The sequence below is a fragment of the Lemur catta genome, unplaced genomic scaffold (assembly GCF_020740605.2).
Source record: "Lemur catta isolate mLemCat1 unplaced genomic scaffold, mLemCat1.pri scaffold_62_ctg1, whole genome shotgun sequence".
Taxonomy (NCBI): Eukaryota; Metazoa; Chordata; class Mammalia; order Primates; family Lemuridae; genus Lemur; species Lemur catta.
Genome location: NW_025423862.1, coordinates 465838 through 485198, shown reverse-complemented (window position 1 = coordinate 485198; position 19361 = coordinate 465838). Strand labels below are relative to the sequence as shown.

The following is a 19361-nucleotide window of genomic DNA, read 5'->3' as shown; positions in this document are numbered from 1 at the left end:
TATCAGGTTCCATCCTTTTATTTTCAGTCTAAATGCATCTTTGCCGGTTAAGTGAGTTTCCTGAAGGCAGCAGACACTTGGTTTGTGTTTTTTTATCCATTGGCCCAGTCTATGTCTCTTGAGTGGGGAATTCAGGCCATTGACATTTAGTGAGAGAACTGATAATTGGGATAGATTTCTGTTTATCTTATTGGGTAGAACTTCATTGCTATGTTTTCTCTCTTGAGCCATTGTGGTGGCTAGAATTTGATCTTTAGCTCTTGGGTGGTTTTACATTCGTGGGTCTTTGTTGTGATGATCCATGTGTAACTCTCTTTTGAGTACTTCTTGGAGGGGTGGCCTTGTCTTGGTGAATTCCCTCAGTCCTTGTTTATCCGAGAATGTCTTAATTTCTCCTTCATATAGAAAGCTTAGCTTAGCTGGGTACAAGATTCTAGGCTGGGCATTATTCTGTTTCAGAAGAGTGAGAATGGGGCCCCAACTTCTTCTTGCTTGTAAAGTTTCAGTTGAGAAATCTGGCGTAATTCTAATGGGCCTCCCTTTGTATGTTACTTGTTTCTTTCTCCTTACAGCTCGAAGAAGGGTCTCTTTAGTGGATATTTTGGTCAGTCTGACGACTACGTGGCGTGGTGTTTTCCTATTTGCTATGAATCTACCAGGGGTTCTTTGAGCTTCTTGAACCTGTATATCTAAAGTTTTAGCAAGGCCTGGGAAATTTTCTTCTATTATGTCTTCAAATAGTTTATCCAGCCCTTGCTTATTATCTTCTTCACCTTCAGGGATGCCTATAACTCTCACGTTAGGTTTCTTCACATAATCCCACATTTCTTGAAGACTCTGGTCTTTTTTCTTATTTCTTTGCTCTATCTCTGTGACTGTCTTATTTAATTGGAAAGAGTTATCTTCGATTTCTGAGATTCTGTCTTCTATTTGATCTACCCTGTTCTTGAGACTTTCCACTGTGTTTTGTAGCTCCCTGAATAAATCCCTCATTTCTAGGAGTTCAGTTTGGTTTTTTTTCAATACGTCTATTTCTTTAGTGAATTTTTCTTCCAAATCCTGGAATTTTTTTGCGGTTTCTTTGCGGTGGATATCAATTTTTTCTTGTATATCATTCAGCTTATTTATAACCCAAGACTGAAATTCTTCTGGTAACATGTTGGTATTCTGAAACTGGCTTGTGCCAATTGGAGGAGAGTTGGTATTTCTCTTTGGGGGCGAGGTTTCCGTTTGGTTTTTTGTGCTCCCCATATTTTTCCGCTGAGCCCTTCCCATCTGGCTCTATCGTTAGATCTTTTCTCACAGCTTTAGTCTAGTTAACAGCACGTCTTGTACTCTGTTCTTAGGCTATGGAACAGTCTAGGAATGTTGCTTCCTTTATCTATAGGGGGAGACTGTTGTGTGCTGTTTAGAGTTTCTTTTTTCTATCTCAGTTGGGGGGCTGCTTCTGATGGGTCCACCCCCAGAGGGTTGGCTTGACCTAAGACCAGTTTGGCAAGTTAAATCATTGTGTTGCGGACTTTCAGTTAGTAGGCAGGATTCACACGATTTGCAAGCAGAAAGCCTCTTCTCCCTCTCTTTTTTTTTTTTCCCCCCCCTGGCTTTTTGGTTCTTCCTCTGGATGTGTGGTTTCTGTCTCCTTCAGCAGGAAAGACACTGGCTAGGCCGAGGAGGCAGTGCCCTCACTCCCTCAGTGCCCCAGCTGCTGCAGCTCCCACGGGCAAAGGTCTACACTGTCCCAGTGTTCCCAAGGTCCGGGCTCCACACTCTTGGGTTTAGGGAAGCACTCAGTGTTCACACCTGGGAAGGGGACCTGGAGAGGGTCTATGGATCAGGGGATGGAGCCTCCTGGGGAGCCGCCTGGCACCCTATGGCTCTGCAGCAATTAGACCTTGGCCCGCACAATTGTTCCTGCCCACCCGCAGATCACTGGCACTGGGGGGTAATTTTCAGGGTCCGATAGGAATCACAGCTGGGGGTCTGGAGCACTCAGGAGTTTACAGTAGCTCCTGGGCTGGAGGGACACCGGAAAGGAGAAAAGAAAAAGAAAGGAAAAAAGAAAAGAAAAAAAAAAAAAAAAAAAAGGAGAGAAACAATATGAATAACAAGAAGAAGAAAGAGAAAACAAGAAAGAAAAGAGAAAGAAAGAAAGAAAGAAAGAGAGAGATAAAAAGAAAAAAAAAGAAAAAAAAAAATCCCACTTTAATATTTCAGGCTCGGGGCCCCTCGCCTCGGTGCAGGTCCGCTTCTGTCCCTTTAAGAGATAGGGCACTGGCACCGCGGAGACCTGCCAGAGTTCAAGGTCCTTTCCGCTTAGCTGTGGGAACCGAGATGGCGACCACGCGAGAGCGTTCAGAGCTCGGCAGGCGCCAGGGCCCGCAGCGGCTCCCCAGCCGGAGAGCTGCCGTACGGGAAGAGAAAAGCAAAAAAGTCCCGCTTTAATATTTCACGCTCGCGGCCCCTCGCCTCGGTGCAGGTCCGCGTCTGTCCCTTTAAGAGATAGGGCACCACGGAGACCCGCCCGAGTCCAAGCTCTCTCCCGCCTATGTCACCTGTCCTCGGAGCTCCACGTCTCCCGCGGTGATTCTGCACCAATTTCAGCCAGATCCCTGACCGAGTGGATGTGGGGGTCAGTGGGGAGATCAAGCCGCTCTGCTGTGGGGCTGTACCCGCCCCACTGGCCGGTGAGGCAGGCACGGCCGTCCCGCACTCCGCTGTCTGTTTTCCGTCCCGCACTCTCCAAATTATCTCGGTCTGATTTCTCACTCGCCTCTGTTTTTTCCTGTTCCCCGTATCCCACGGTGATTCTCCGTGGGTTCACACCGCCGTTCCTGTGGAGAAGCAATCCTCTAGCGTTGTGGCAGGTGGAGATCCACGCCTTCCTCTCTGGGAGCACAAATCCAGGAGGTCACCTCCACTCCGCCATCTCTTATTTTTTCTTTTATCAGATAACTTGTCTCCAAGGTATGGCAAAGGCTCTATTACATGTGTATGCAGAAAGAGAGAGAGCTCAAACTCAACACATAGCATATCCTAGAACATTTTAACACCCAGATTTGAATGGCTGGTCAGTCGGACTAATCAAGAAGGCTAAAGAAAGGAAAAGGGATTTGATTTCAAGAGATAGTCTCACAGCTATAAGTAGGCTTAAGAAAGCAAACTGATAATCGAGCTTGCCTTTTACGATTGGAGCAGAATTTGTGCGAATGGTGGCTGGGGGTGTGGGAAGGCCAGGGGAGGTTTACGTCAGAACCTACACACATTCTGAGATGGAAACTCTATTATACTTTCCATGATTTCCCTATTAAAAAAGACTAACCTTCTGGAAGGATAGATGTTAGGCGTTATTTATCTGTTTATCACTGGTAGCCCTTAGCGCCATTTAGAACTAGAGTGTTTTTACTCTCAAAGAGAAGTTGTTTCTGCTGCACCTTAAATAATGATTTGAAAGTGGAAAAGTTTAATGGTTTCCCCTAAAAAATTCTCTATTAGCTAACTATTACCAAAAACAAACAGTGCACAGGAAGCCTAGAATTATGGTCTTGTGGATGCAGGCTTAATAAATGATACTCCGAATCATTAAATTGCAAAAACATTCTAAGCAAATTGGGTCCATGCGAATGAATTTGGCAATTAATCTCAACTTAAAATTTTTAGAAATTTTCATCAGTTTTGCTTCTGAAACCAAAAACTTATGACTTTATTTAAAAAGTTTCTGCAAGTTTAGATAAGTCTCTTCACTAAAATGGAGTGTCAGGTTTCTCAGGCGTAAGAGGATACAGTATCTTCCTCACTGGGTTGCTCTGAGGATTAAGGAAAATGATGGATGTGGAAGGCCTATAACAACCAAGGGTTATATAAAGTTATACTATTATTAATAAATAGTCATTTCCATTTCTGTTGTAAAATTCAAAGCACAGAAACAACTGTAACATCGGTTAATAACTAACTTAACTGAAAAGCAATAAAATTTTAAAGAAAAACTTTAAAATGTAACACAACTGATATGGTTTGGATGTTTGGCTCCTCCAAATCTCACGATGAAATGTGATCCCTGCGTTGGATGTGGGGCCCGATGGGGGGTGCCTGGGTCCTGTGCCGATCCCCTCAGGAGTGGCCCGGTGCCCTCCTGCAATAATGAGTAAGGTCTCCCTTTATTAATTCCCGAGAGAGCAGGTTGTGTGGAGCCTGGCACCTCCTCCTCCCTCTCTTGCTCATCTCTTGCCATGTGACACACCTGCTCCCCCTCACCTTCCACCTTGACGGGAAGCTCCCTGAAGCCCCCACCAGAAGCAGCTGCTGATGCAATGCTTCTTGTACAGCCCACAGAAGCATGAGCCCAATAAATCTCTTCTCTTTATAAATTACCCAGCCTCAGGTATTCCTTTATGTCAACGCAAAATGGACTAATACGATGATATTCATGAAAAGTGTTGGGAAGTATTTTTTAAACTATCAGAATACTGAAATTTTCAGAACATAACGGCATATAATATCTATTGATAACAGAGGAATTATGAAATGCTTATACAAATAACTAAGAATACTCCCGACAACAGTGACTAGTTTATGTGGGAAATTTTTCAGCTTCCTGCTCAACTCCTTTCAAGACCTCTCATTCTATAATGTATTGTCTACACCGTGGTCTTCAAACCTCTTAGAACTGTGATTTAAAAATATATATATATATTAATGTGTAATGTATAAAATACTTAAAGGCAATCTATACTGGGATGAGTATCATAACTATAGTGGATGACATTGTACATTTCAAATTTTTTTCAAGTTAATATCAGTGGTGTTTTGTGAACAGGGCTAATAAGAATGTCACTATTATTATTATTATTACTACTTTATTTTTTCGAGATGGGACCTTGCCATGTTCCCCAGGCTGCAGTACAGTGGCTATTCACAGTTGCGATCATAAAGCAACACAGCCTCGAACTGCTGGGCTCAAGCAATTCTCCTGCTCCAGCCTCCCAAGTGATGGGGTCTATAGGCACGTGCCATCACACCCAGCAGAATGTCATCATTTTTACTTCAGAGAAGCTGTCACCATTTCCATTTTTTGTTGTTCCACGACCATCTGATATGCTGAGTAAGACTGTGCCTTTGTTAATTTGTTTATTATTAATAGTCATAAAACTTAATTTCATTATTTATACATAAAAGTGAATATAAATATTAATAGATCTGCTATTTCCTTCTTACACTATAATGGGGCATCTTGTCCACCGCAATGAAACAAAGAGGACACTCCCTTTCAGAGGCCTTTGCTTTACCAGGCCGGTGCTCTCAGAAGCTGGATACCTACTCCGTGTGACTTCAGAGGCAACGGGAAACTTCCACCACAAAATTAAAAGAGTATCTCGTATCTTTCATTGTATCGTCCTTAAAAGACAAGTTTTTAAATGCAAATATTCACTGGGCCTAACCTTGCAAAGTTAATCTCAAATGCACTTTCTATTTCCCGGACATCAGAATTTTAAATCTTTGATTCACACCACGGCATAATGAGCATGGGTTACATAATTTGTGGGGCCCAGGGCAAGACCTCTTGTTCAAAAATTAGGAATTTCAAGATGGTGACACTGGAGCATTCAGCCAAGCCCCAGGTCCCTCTAAGAGTGGCCCATGAAGCTGACCCAGGACGTAACTTAATACTTTTATAACAAACTGAGAATTATCAGGGGAAGAGAATAAAGAGCAGGTATATACTAAAGGTAGACTGTCCAAAACAGTAGAGCCTAGAGGATATAAATATATGTATACACAGACATACATACACACATATATAGATATATCACCCCTCTCTAAAATTTTGTCTAAGCTGGCCTCATTCCTATCTGGCTTTATCTAGCTATTAACATATCTTGGTAATACATTAGCTGATATCAGTTTATCCATTTCCCATGGCAGGGCTATTTTCATATTTATAGGGGACAATAAAAAAATTACTTTAAAAGTAAAGGAAAAATTATTTTTCAGGTAGTCTTTTAGTACCCTGAGAGGCCCAGGTAACATCTGGGGGCAGGGTGGCTTCCCTGGTATCTCCTAGGCCATCTCTCCTGTGACCCACCTGTTACTTCATCTGCTAGTATGGTGAATCTTGCTACTGTGATCATTAATTAGAGGGGCACAGTTTTGTCTCCATTTGGAGGTAGTTTTATTTTTCCATAAAAAAGTAATGTATTTTCATAGCACATTTTCACAAACTTCGACAGATCACCCAATAGAACTAACAATATCAGAGACTCAGGGAAGCAAAGAGATAAACAATTGCTGTCCTTTTCCAGTTTGCCAGGTGTTCTAGCTAGCAAACTCTGTTACCCTGTTGGCAACAAATGCCTCTTCAATTACAGGATCTAATTACTTGTGAATCAGTCCAAATTTGAAGCTTTTGACCGTATCAATGAATTTTAGTGAATGCTGTAATTTAATATGAAATTATAACCTTGAGGACTATCAACATACACATGATATTTAGATCTACATCATGATATATATATGCTAGTGTTATGCATAAAAAGGTACTTATATGTTTTCTAATGTATTTTTAACAAAATTACTCAAATGGATCAAGTATGTTTATGTTTGTGTGGGTTTTTTTTATATGACAGATAATTTAACAAGAAATGTATTTCATCACTGGATAAAATGCATAATGTTCCACTTGGCAATGCCTACAAGCTTAGCATATATATGAATTAAACTCAGTCATCAAAGCCGTCTCCAAGTTGTATATGGATTACTATGGTTTACTTTTCACTACAATGTGCTGTAAATTGTAACCATCTACATTCCAGTAGGCACCTAACACCATAGCATCTAAATTGAAGAAAGCAATCCAAAACAACTCAGGCCCTTTTACACTAGCTTTTCTCTCTTAAACACAATATCAATATTTTCAAGAAAGTACCACAATGCCACCCCCTCATTTTGTTTACCAACTGTCTGGATACAGTATTGTCTGTGTTGCATATACTAACTTGTTCATAGTTCCTATATTATAATTTGTAAAAATAGTCATGGTGATTTCAAAAACAAGATATCACACCTTACAGGTATTTCTAATTATGAGTTCAGATTTTACTGCTTATTTTCAAAAACATTAAATTTCAATCTCATATTTTATGTACATCTGTATATATAAGGACATTGCTTCAGAAAAGAAGATATAGTTATGGTGATTTTTAGTTGTTGATAAAACACACATTTGAGTATAGTCCAATTTGGAATATATGTTCTCTGAGCACACAGCTGGAAGAAGAGGGTGTTTACCTTGATATTCTCTTAGAGGGAAGAAACATCGACAGAAACTTGTACAGTCTCCATTTATTTCAGCTGGTCACCACTATTTGTGGTATCGGCTGAAATCATTCCCATTAGAAATGCATGGATGTTGTTAACTCCATTTTTGTAATTTGGTTGTTACATTTAAACGTCTCCATCCTGCCAAGAGAGTGTCTAAGAGTTCCGCTCAAATGAGCTGACTTCTAATCATCCATAATCATGTTTTTATCAAGTTCCTTCCAAACTTTATATAACCCCATTATTTCTAAAAATGTTATTTTCTCACAACTATGAAAAGGGAACAAGTTATTTCAAAAGAAGAATTAAAAGAGACATTTGGTAAATTAACTATATATTTATACTACTACCTCCATCCATATTTTTTTAGATTCATTTCAGTTTTCATAAGTGAAACTAAAAATACTTCAGAGAACTATAGGAAACATTAAGTATGTGCCATGTTCAAATTTGCTGCAGGAAAAAATTAACAAATGAAAACCAAGACTCATTCACTAATTTACTAAAATAAATCAGCTTCCAAAGCATCCGGAAATTATTGAAGGAATAATGACATGTAATCTTGGAAGTTTCTATACTTTTCTTATAAACATGAGGTCTCTGGACTTCAAAGTGAAATTTAAATCAAATTTAACTCAATAAGTTCCTTGAAAAAAATTGACATTGTAATAGGACCCAATACCCAGCTGTTCTGTGGTCAAATCTGTCTCTTCATTCCAAGAGGAAAAATCTACAGAAACATATTGCTAGCTGGCTTTTTACTCCACATTGATCAAATTCTCTATCCTTAATTTTTAAAATGTAAAACAAGCAACTCATTTTTTATTTGGGAGAGGATTAATAAGATATACTTCATGTTTTCCAAATATTTTAAAGGACTAAAATTCATGTATTTGTTGGTGTGCAGTTTTTAGTAAAATACCAAAAGGAAAAAAAGGTGTGGATATTAAATCTTTGGGTTATGTGTTTAGGAAGTAGGCAGCCAAGAATCCTGCTTTTAGCACTGGCTGGGGCACTCATAGGCTATGGAACAGCAAATGCCGGGTGTCATCTCAGAAGTTTCAAGAAATACAGGAAATACATGCATCCAAGCAAACGCAGACTCAAACTGAAATGCTGTGGTTTTTCCCAAATATATAACTGAATTTATAGTCAACATACCACTATATGATACAATAAAATATTAGCATTTTTATTTTTCCATGTCATACTCTGTTATTGTTTTTAATGACAATGAAGTATGTACTGTTCTTCCTAGGTGGAAATAAACATGGAAGCGTGACGGCATGCATCCTAGATGTCGTTTAATTTTGCTCTTGTAATATAACGGAAAAATAAAGCAGAATTTATCCTAACTTCAAGGCACGAAATGCAAAGTATTTTTAAAAGGAGTATTTAGTAGATACCGAAGGACTTTGATTTTAAAACCAGTTTTCAAGGCAAAACTATTAGAAAGGAACATAGATCAGTAGTTACCAGGAATTAGGTTAAGGGAAGAGGATGACATCAAAGAGGCATAGTGTGAGAGAATTTTTGGAGTGACAGAATTATTCCATAGCATAACTATGATGGTGGACACGTCATTCTTCCCATTTGTCAAAATTCACAGAACCTACACCATGAAGAATGAATTTTACTGTACACAAATTAAAAATAAAACACAAACTAATTTTAAAAAAATAAAAATTTAAAATAAAATCAGCTTTCAAAGCAAACATTTGGTGTGGTTTACTATTTATTATTCAGTTATGCTGTGGCTTCTACTAAATGGCTGTGAACCAACAGGGGAAGAATAAATTATGTTCTTCAGAATAATCCTTCCAAATAAACATTTATAAGGTCTAGCTATTATTTCAAGGTCAAATGAATTAGCTGGATTATTTTTGTTGGTTATGCTTGCCTTTGACCCACAGATGACTACGGGATATACTTTCTTCCTAATCAGTAGCTCGTGGCGACTGACTCTGGCAGGGTTCAATCTGTGAGCTGGTGCTGTGGGCCCCTGGCTCCCCCAGGCTAAGGCTGACAAGAAGACCGAGCAGAAAAAGTGGGAGCGAGCACTGGTTGGTCACAGGTATCAACCTCCTCATCACAAAGAAACTCAGGAAGGGAAATTAAAATCGTTTTAATCAGCACGTATTATGTGCAATTCACACACTGCTCCCAGGCTTTCTGATAATTCAGGTGCAATCATTCCATTTCCAGTATCTGCTCATCCATCATATCAAAGTAATATGTTCTAACAACAGCAAGAAAAACACTCAGTTTTAAAATAAAAATTCTGACCTCTGGACAGTCTGAATAGAACTGCTATAGAAATAAATACACAAAGATAACAACAGATACACTTTATTTCTACACCCCCGTTCATTTCAAATAGTTTATTAGAGTTTTAGAACATATTTTTCCCCCTACCAGAGAGTCTCTTTGGTGAGTCCAAGTGAGAAAACTGAAATCTGAATCGCCAAGGTTCATAAAGCCAATTGAAAAAGCCTCTTGCCGGGATCGTATAGTGGTTAGCACTCTGAGCTGTTAAAAAGTCTTTGCATTAAGTTATCTGAGGACCAACCCATTGTGGCTGCTTCCAACGCACCATAGCCTCTGCACGACAGTGCAAAGGCTGTGACATCAGTTTTGAGTCTTTAACATTCATACTTTATCACATGAACGTCAAACAGACCCAGGACAAATAAACTGAGGGTAGGGGCTTCCCTTACTCTTAGAAGAGTACTTTCCAATTATATATTTTGTTAACATCTTAAGAGATAAAAACTGTATCTGCAAGTGATTAAAAGATGTTTTATATTCGTGGCTTGATTTCTGCTAAAATGAATGCGTAATTTAAACCACACATAATTCATAGCAATTTAGTCCTATTACAGAGTTCTAGCTTCTTTTTTATGATACTTACTAATTAAAACAGAGTGTTACTGCCATGCTGAGCCTGAGTCTTTGACATACAGGTTTAATGAATAAAATGTCCTGACACACAAATGAAAACAATGATGCAGGCAAGGCTGCAAGCTGTTATGTTTCAAGCGTGTGGTAAAGATTAAGGACATTCACCGAAGTTAAGAACTGTGCAGAGAAGGGACTCGAAATTTCTTTCCTTAAAGGAAGAAGTAAAGGATTTTTAAGAGAAATCTGAAATAGTCCTAATTTCTCTAACTTCTTGGCCCCTTGTTCCCAGTTGTCCCCTTACCCCCTCCAGGAATTTAAACTCGTAAGAGTCACTTTTGAAGAATAAGGGGTATTTTAATATAATCCTGAATACAGGTTTAGATTGAAAATGGGAATCGGGACCATAATTAATTATGTTGCCAAGATTTTTAAACTTTAAGCAGACAGACTGAGGCAAATGACATTTCATAAAGAGTACAACCTTCTAAAAGTTCACGGATTAAAAGTCTGATAAAATGACAGTATCTTTCTGACATTTGATTAATCCCATATGCAGAAGGACTGTGAGGAATTAATGCCGTTTTGGTGTTTTCACTTTCTGAAACCACTGTAATAAGAGACTGACATGCAATGAAGTATAAACACGAGTCCTCAGCGAGGGTTAGGGCCTTATTATCACTCTCAATAAACAGTAATGAATGATAATAAATGCCGATCGCCCTCGCTACCCTCTGCTCCATACACATAGCATCCATCCATCACTTCTTCCGGGATAACAGAGCAGTTGGATCCCACCAAACCCTCAGCAACCGCCCCCTTGGGAAGGAGGTTTTCTCTCCCCTTCTGGGACCCCAGGGAGGGCTCTGCTTGTCTGCAGGGGTGGAGAGCGGAGCAGGCCCCATTTATTTGCACTGACGACTCCCCCGTCCCGGGCGCTCAGGGGACGGGACGGGACGGGGCGGGGGGGGGGGGGGAGGGAAAGGGGGAGGAGGGGGGAGAGGGAGGAGGTGGAGGAGGGGGGAGAGGGAGGAGGGGGAGGGGAGGGGGGAGGGGAGAGGGAGGAGGGGGAGGAGAGGAGGAGGAGGGTGCGGGGGAGAGGGAGGAGAGAGCCGCGTGTCTGCCGAGATCAACTAAATGCAAACGCAGATTGTCCCTGCCATCCAGCGGGACCGTCAGACAAGCAGCGAACAAATCCATCAACCCCACGAAGTTGCTAAAAACTCTGCAAAAGACACACACAGACAGACGTTTGCTCGGGTTCATTTCCCGCTCCAGGTCTCGGCTTCCGGGAGCCACTCGTGCCCGCAGCCAGGGTGGGCAGCACCCCGCAGGGGCAGCTCGGCGCCAGCGGGCGGGGCCGGTGCAGGACGCTGCGGGACGCTCGCCCCTGCTGGGGCCGGGTGCGGGCAGGAAGGGCGCACGAGCAGACGACATCGCCCCCCACCTCGGGCAGCTCGCGACGGGCCCCAAGGAAACAGCTGGGACCCGGAGTCGCGGGCGCGGCCCCGCGTGTCGCAGCCGGGAGGGAAGGTGGCGCGGCCGGCGCGCCCCGACCCGCGCACGGACGGCCGAGGCCGCGACGCCGAGGCGCCCGGCTGCGGCGGGAGGGTCCCACCGGGGGCGGCTTTGCCCTCGGAGCGAAGTACGAGCCGGCCCCAGGCCCCCCGCTCCGCCCGGGGAAGTTTCTCTGACGACGCCGCCCCGACCTCGCACCCTTCGCCCCCCGCAGCCACCCCGCACACCCCGGCCCCGCAGACCTTCCCGCGGGCCGGAGGGCGCGGGCCTGGAGAGGGGCACGGCGCTCCCGGCGGGCGGGCCTGCGCGGGGTGAAGGCTCCGCGGCTTCCCGGACCCCGCCGCACCCCGGGTCCCGGTCCCCGCGCCTTCCCCGCCAGCGCGACGTCCGTCCGCCGCCTAGCGTTTCTCGGGGCCGCCCCGCCACGGGGGCAGCCTGGAACCCGAGGGAAACCCGCCCCGCACCCCGCTGCCCGCAGCTCCCGGGAGCCGGCGCCCTTGGGAGCCCCGCCGGCGCTTCCGAATCGGGCCCGCGGGAGCCCGCGAGCGAGCGCCCCTGCGCTGGCGCTGCCGCTCGGGCGTCGGGCTCTGCCTGCTCTCGCCGCTCACCTCAGAGATCCGTCCGGCCTCCCGGGGGAGGCGGAGAGTGGCCGCCCCGAGGTGCGGCGCGAGCAGCCCGGCGCCGGCGTCCGGGAACCGGGCGACCGGAGGGCGGGGGCGGAGCGGGGAGAAGCGAAAAATTCCGTGGGCTGAAGCGTCCCAACTTTGCGGCCGGCACAGCAAACTTCAAAGGCGGGCGAGGGCGCGCGGCGGGCGGCCGCCGAAGTGGCCGCGAAGCGAAGCCGGGAGCCGCGCGGGCCGGGGAGTCCCGGGCGGAGCTGGGAGCGGCGGGAGGGCCTTTGAAAAGGCGGGGGGCGTGCGGGCGCCGGGCGGCGGGACGATGCCGGCGCGCGGCTCGGTTCGCTCCGCTGTCTGGCGGCTCCGAGCGGGGAGTGTGTGTTCGCTCCGAGTGTCACCGCTGAGCCCGGAGCTGTCCCCTCCCAGCCACAGCCGCTCCCGCCCCGCCGCCACCGCCCGCCCCTCCCTCCGCTGCCCGCCGCCTGCCCCCATCCCTCCTTCCCTCTCCCGCTGCGCGCCAGCGGGCTTGCACACTCCTCTCTGTCTCACACACACACACACACGCACATATGCACACACTCCTCTCTCTCACTCCTCTCTCACACACACACGCGCACATACTCCTCTCACACACACACTCCTCTCACACACACCTCTCTCTCACACATGCAACTCCTCTGTGACACACATCTCTCAGGCACACAACTCACACACACCTCACACACACCGCACACACACTTCTCACACACAACCTCACACACAGTCTCTCTCACACATTCTCACACACACACACCTCTCACACATTTCTCTCACACATACCTCTGTCACATACACACCTCTCACACATACACTTCTGTGACACACACCTCACACACACACCTCTCTCTCTCTCACACACAGTCGCACACCCCGCCCAGCGACCAGCGCTCCCCACACGCGACCCCCGCGGGCAGCTTGGCGGGGACACACGCCGTCCCTGCTCCCTGCCGCCACGCGGGGAGGATGAGGGAGGCGCCGCGGCAGCGAAGCTGCAAAGCCCGGGAGACAGCGCAGGGCCATGGCAGTGTCAGGGCGACCGGGGTGGTCTGGGGGCGGAGTGGCGAGCCGCGTCCCGTCCAGGCGGCCGGAGGTCGGGGTGGGAGCGCTTTCCGCGCCGCCCGCCGGCCCAGCCTCCCCGCCGCAAACTCGGCAGCCCTTTGAGCAATTGAGACCCAGCAGAGTGCGCCCGGCCATTGGGGCTGAGTAGGCAATTACGATAAGAAGATAAGAAGTTACCTGATTAGCAACTTGGCCTGGGCAGGAGGACGGGCGCGGGGTGCCCAGCGAGTCAGTGATCTCATTCTCCAACCGCGAGCCTAGTTTCCCGCAAACCTGGTTTCCAGACTCTAGTGTGTAGAGCTGGAAGTTCTAAGCATACGTGACATTTGAAATACGGCGTCGGCATTGAAAGCGCTGGCCCCTTCTCACGCCACGGTGCAATGAGGACAAAGAAGATGAAAACCGGCCTTGCCGAGAGGACGCTAGGAACGACCCGGTAACGGGCCGCCCAGTGCGGCTCCCGGGTGAGATTTATAAACCGCTTACATGGCAGGAAATCGTTTTGTGGACGGCACAGGATGCTTAACCTTTACAAGGAACATTCCAGGTCACTGGGCAAGCTTGACTTCTGCAGATGAGACGACAGTGAGGTGGGAAAAGGGACCCCTGCATCTCAGCTCGGGAGACAAGTCTCCTCTCTGGAGAAGGCGCTGCTTGCCCTGGCGATGTACGCCCGGGCTTCGGGCCTTCGGGAACACACACTAAGTTCCCAGTGGGCCGGGGGTGTCCGAGCTGCGGAGGTTTAGGGGTAAGACACGGTGCCACCTTTGAGGAACTCACAGCCTGGTGAGGGGACAGAGGCACAGATGAAAATGTGATCAGCACTATATAAATGGTCGTGCCTGGTCCTTCCCAACTGTTCTCGGCAGGGATCCTCGGGCAGCTTCTGACGATGGGGCAGCAAACGGGGATGGCGGAGGGGACGGGCATTCCAGAACCAGAGAGAAGCAAGAGAAGGGATTAGGAAAGTGTCAGAGTGCTCAGTGTGTCCCAGGAAGGAAGAAGTCAGGTGTGGCTGGGTGGCGGGTGACGTGAGCAGGGCCAGGGTCCGCCGGGTTCTGCTGGCCTGAAGAGCCAGAACTTTCCTGAAGGTGGTGAGTGGCTGGACAACTACTGAAGGTCTTAAGCAAGGACAGATCTTAAGGTTCTTACGTGTCATCACATAATGTGTTTTAGAACGTTTCCTCCGGCATCATGGTGCCAGACGAACAGGAGAGAGAGCACAGGGAGAAGGTTATTTCCAGAGGAAAATATTAGGTCTGAACCAGGACAGCAGAAACGCCATGTGGGAGGTCGGGACGGCTCGAGAGAGATCTAGCAAACAGAATAGACAGGCCTCAGTGATGGACTGGATAGAGAGGCTAACGGCGAGGCGGCGCAGTCGAGACTCACTCCCAGTGTTCTGGCTGGGGCGACAGGGCAGCTGGTGGTGCCCGTTAGCCAAGACAGACAGCACACGGAGGGAGCGGTTTCAGGAGGAACGAACGAGTTCTACTTCAGACTTGTGGAAGGGGTGCCTATGTGACATCGGAGTGCAGCTCCGTGCGGACAGCCAGAAGCGGAGTTCCCAGGAGAGGAGGTCCAAGCCGCAGGGATACACAGCAGTCATCAGCAGGCAGGGGTTTTGCAGAGCCAGGGAGAGGAGGAGGGCAGGCGGGAAGAGAAGACTTAGGATGGAATGTGGCAGAACACTGATGTTTTAGGCATGGGTAGAGGAAGAGGACCCTGCAAAAGAAAAAGGTGAAGACCACAGAGGAAGGAGCAGGGTTGATGGAGCCAAGGGAAGACAACACTGATGACCGGGGCAAACTGTGGAAGACACATGAAGACAACCAGACTGAAAAGCGATTGCGCCTCTTCACAAAACGTCTCTGTGATCTTGACCCAAGCAATTGTAGTCTATGTTGTAGGTGTAAAATTGCCATTAGGAAGAAACTGAGTCCTAATGACATTAAAGTGACTTGTCATTAATACATCCAGCCAAATAATGACAGACATGAATCTGTCAAAAAGTTCTGCAGACCCTGTGAAGGATATTCTTATGAAAGTTCCAGAAAATACCTGTGTTTTGAACATCACAATTTGCAAATATCAATATACCCTGTCTTCTCAAAAAAGATATGCCCATAGTAAAACCAATGGCATTGTGCATATTTATATTTTTAGTTATGTAAGTATTTTCAGTGAGTCCTGAGAGATTTGGGCAACATGCCATATTAGACAGAGCATGCATTATTTAGCCAGACAGACTTGTATTTAATTCTAGACTCTGACAATTATTTGCTGTGGGACAAAACCTCTCTGAACATCAGGGTTTTTTTTTTTCAAATATAAAAATGGAACAAATTATAGCTGACTTACAGATGTTTTGTGAGTATTGGGTAGCATAACACATTAAAGTGTTTGGAAGATATTTATTTACTTATATCTGAATTTACTTTTAAATTATGAAATTCATAAATATTCAGTAAACTGGGAAAAAAAGTCCAAAACAATTATAAAATTGAGAGTATAATTTAAGTCTACTTAGGAGAACTCCTGATGCAAGCCTATGTCTTAAGGCAGTAGTCCTCTAAGTGGGATCTGTAGACCCCTAAAGGCTCCTGAGATCCTTTCAAGGGAGATCTGCAAGGCCAAAGCCATTTTCATATTGATCTAAGACATTAATTTGCCTTCCTTTACTGTGTTGAATTTGCACTAATGATACAAAAGCAATGATAGGTGAAACTGCTAGCACCTTAGCACGATCAAGGCAGTGGCATCAAACAGTCCTAGAAATAACTGTATATTTTATTGTCACAAATGTCGGTTCCACTTAAGAATGTCTTTAATGAAGCAGTAAAAAATTATTCATTTTATGAAATTTCAACCCTTGACTATGTGTGGTGCTGCACATTGTGGCTTATAATCCCAGGATTTTGGGAGGAGGAGATGGGAGGATTATTGGAGGCCAGGAGTTCAAGAGCAACCTGGGCAACATAGCAAGACTCCATCTCTAAAAAAAATTAATTAGCCAGACATGGTGGCATGCACCTGTAGTCCTAGCCACTCCGGGAGGTTGAAACAGGAGGATCCCGTCAGTCCAGGAGCTCAAGGTTACAGTGAGTCATGATTGTCCCACTGCACTCCAGCCTGGGTGACAGAGCGAGACCCTGTCTCTAAAAAAATAAAAATAAAAATAATTTAAAAAGTCCCTGTGGCAAAATGGGAAGCACAAATGAAGCTCTTCTGCTATATACCAAAGTATAGTGTTTGTTCTGAACCAAAATACTTGTGTGTTTTATGAGCTATGAGCTAAACTAGTTTTTTTATGAAATATATTTTTACTTGCAAGAACAACTGACAGACAAACTATGGTTATTCAGACTTGGATATTTGGCAGACAGATTTTTACAAATGAATAAAATGAGCCTTTCACTTCAAGGTAAACAACCCACAATATTTATTTTCAATTAGAAGTTTGAGTTTTCAAGTAAAAAATTAGAATTTAGAAAACTTATGTCTGCCACCATGAGCTGGACAGTTTCCCTGATACTTAGTCTTTCTAATAAGACTATGATCATTTAAATTAATATGGTTTTAGATACTGTACAGCGAATTATATTATTTGGAAGATCTGCATAAATCAGTGAACCAGTATTTTCCAAATGACTAATAACACATGCTATTATAAATTCATCCACAAGTTAAAGATCCATTTAAAGTGCAAAATAGACAAATGGATTTTGATATAACACAGTATGAAAAGGTAACTGACATGGTTTCATATTCCACATTGCAATTATAAGGTTTAAGAAACTACCACTTGTTGAGTTTTGGTGTAGCATTAAAGAAGAATGAATATCCAGAATTATTTGAAAAGATGATTAAAATGCTTCTTCATTTTTCAACTGTATATCTTAGTGAATCTGAATTTTCCTCATTTACTTCAAACAACAACAAAAAAACCCAAATTGAGACAGATTGAATACAGACATCATATTAGAATCCATCTGTCTTCTATTAAGCCAGACATTAAAGAGATTTACAAAACTGTAAAACAATACCACTTTTCTCACTAACCTATTTTGGAAAACATAGTTATTTTTCAGAAATGATGTTATTTGTGTTAGCATGTAGTAGGTTTACTACAGTTATTTTTAAGTGAGTTAATAAATATTTTAAAGATTTCTGTTGTAATTCATAGTATGTTGAATACAAATAGAAATAACCCATAAAAACAAAAGCTCCTTGGAATCCTTAATAATTGCAGACTGCAAAGCTGTCCTGAGGACTACTATCATGAAAATAGGTTGACAGATCATCAAAAGCTTGTCACAATATTCTGCCTATAGCTTGGCTATCACCTCAATTGTATTTGTACAATTCTCATTTCACACAAATGTGAATAGGTCCTTCTATACATAAACTTAATTCTATAGAGTGTTATAATCGACACCTCTACTCCGGGGACTGGGACAAAAGAACTAATGGAAAGCATCCTCCAAATCCTGAAGCTTGTATGAAACAGTATCACGCCCCTGGCTGCACCAGCGCTGGTCATTCCTGTCTGTGGTTCGGGTTCAATCCCTCCCTGACTGCACTATCGCCATGGGTTGAGGGTGTTACACAGTTCAGGAACTGGTTCTCCAAAGCCCCTTAAAAATTAATGATTACCTCTAATGTGATGACTCTTACACACGTAATCAATGTGAAGTTGAAACATCAAGTCTTAGTCACCTATTATTCCTCCTGAGGGCATTTATTCACTTAATTAAACATTTGTTGAGCGCCTCTTATGTGCCAGGCACTATGCTAGCTGCTGGGAACAAAAGAATAAACAAGGCCCTAGCTCTGAGCACCATGCAGTTTAGTGAAGAATTAGGTAGTTACTGGGTGATATAACGAGGGCATAACACGGTACTATACCAGTCAGTCGGTAGGGTGAGAGTGGGGCATCAGGGAAGGATTCTTGGAGAAAGTGACATCTAAGTAGAGACCTGAAGGATGGGTCAGTCACCTTGGGTTAAAGGACGGGGGTGTGAAGGAAGAAGGACTAGCATGGACTATTCTGTAATAAGGAAATGTTACAGAATTGGCCATTACTATAAAAAAAATCTTAATTTTAAAATACATAAGATCAACCTATTTTCCTTGAGTTTTAGTTTGTTTAATAAGTAGAACGGACTATTTTAAAATTATTATTATTATTATTTTTTGAGACAGAGTCTCACTCTGTTCTCCAGGCTAGAGTGCTGTGGCATCAGCCTAGCTCACAGCAACCTCAAACTCCTGGGCTCAGGTGATCCTTCTGCCTCAGTCTCCCAAGTAGCTGGGACTACAGGCATGCACCACCATGACCGGCTAATTTTTTTGTGTATATTTTAGTTGTTTGGCTAATTTCTTTCTATTTTTAGTAGAGATGGGGTCTCGCTCTTGCTCAGGCTGGGTGTTATAAAATTATTATAGTACATTTAAATACATGTAATTTAAATCAGAATTGCTACTATCTTACAAAAGAAATCATTAGATTAAAATAAAAGATTAAAAACTCCAAATGCAATTTGCACAGATTTCCAAAAACTAACTTAAAACATGGAAAAAAATTTAATTCTTAACTTTGTTCAAGGTCTTGAACTCAGTGCTGAGATACAAAGAACATAATATTTGCCCAGGAAAAGTCTGTAAGATGAGTTTAGACATATTTTCTTTCATTCCTTTAGACATTCAGTAAATATTTATTGAATGCCTATTTCCTTCCATACCCTGAGCACTCATTATTACAAAGACAGATGTCACCCCTACCCTCAGAGAGCGCACAGAGGAAGTGACAAGTTAGTTGGCTTTCAGGTATCATACACAGCATCAGACACCAGAAGACAACTGCCAAGGGAGTGGTAAGATTACAGCATATCACTTACTCACCACTGAGAAAGGTTT

General features: G+C 44.2%; 1 protein-coding gene across 1 annotated transcript in view; it reads right to left on the bottom strand.

Moving 5' to 3' along the window:
- The window catches only part of LOC123629901 (protein NDNF-like), a 46980-nt gene extending 34225 nt beyond the window's left edge, over positions 1 to 12755 (bottom strand). Inside the window, exon 1 of the mRNA XM_045539271.1 lies at positions 12336 to 12755. The gene's annotated coding sequence lies outside the window, so the exon portion shown is untranslated. The remainder of the gene's footprint in view (positions 1 to 12335) is intronic.
- Between the last annotated feature and the right edge of the window lie 6606 nt (positions 12756 to 19361).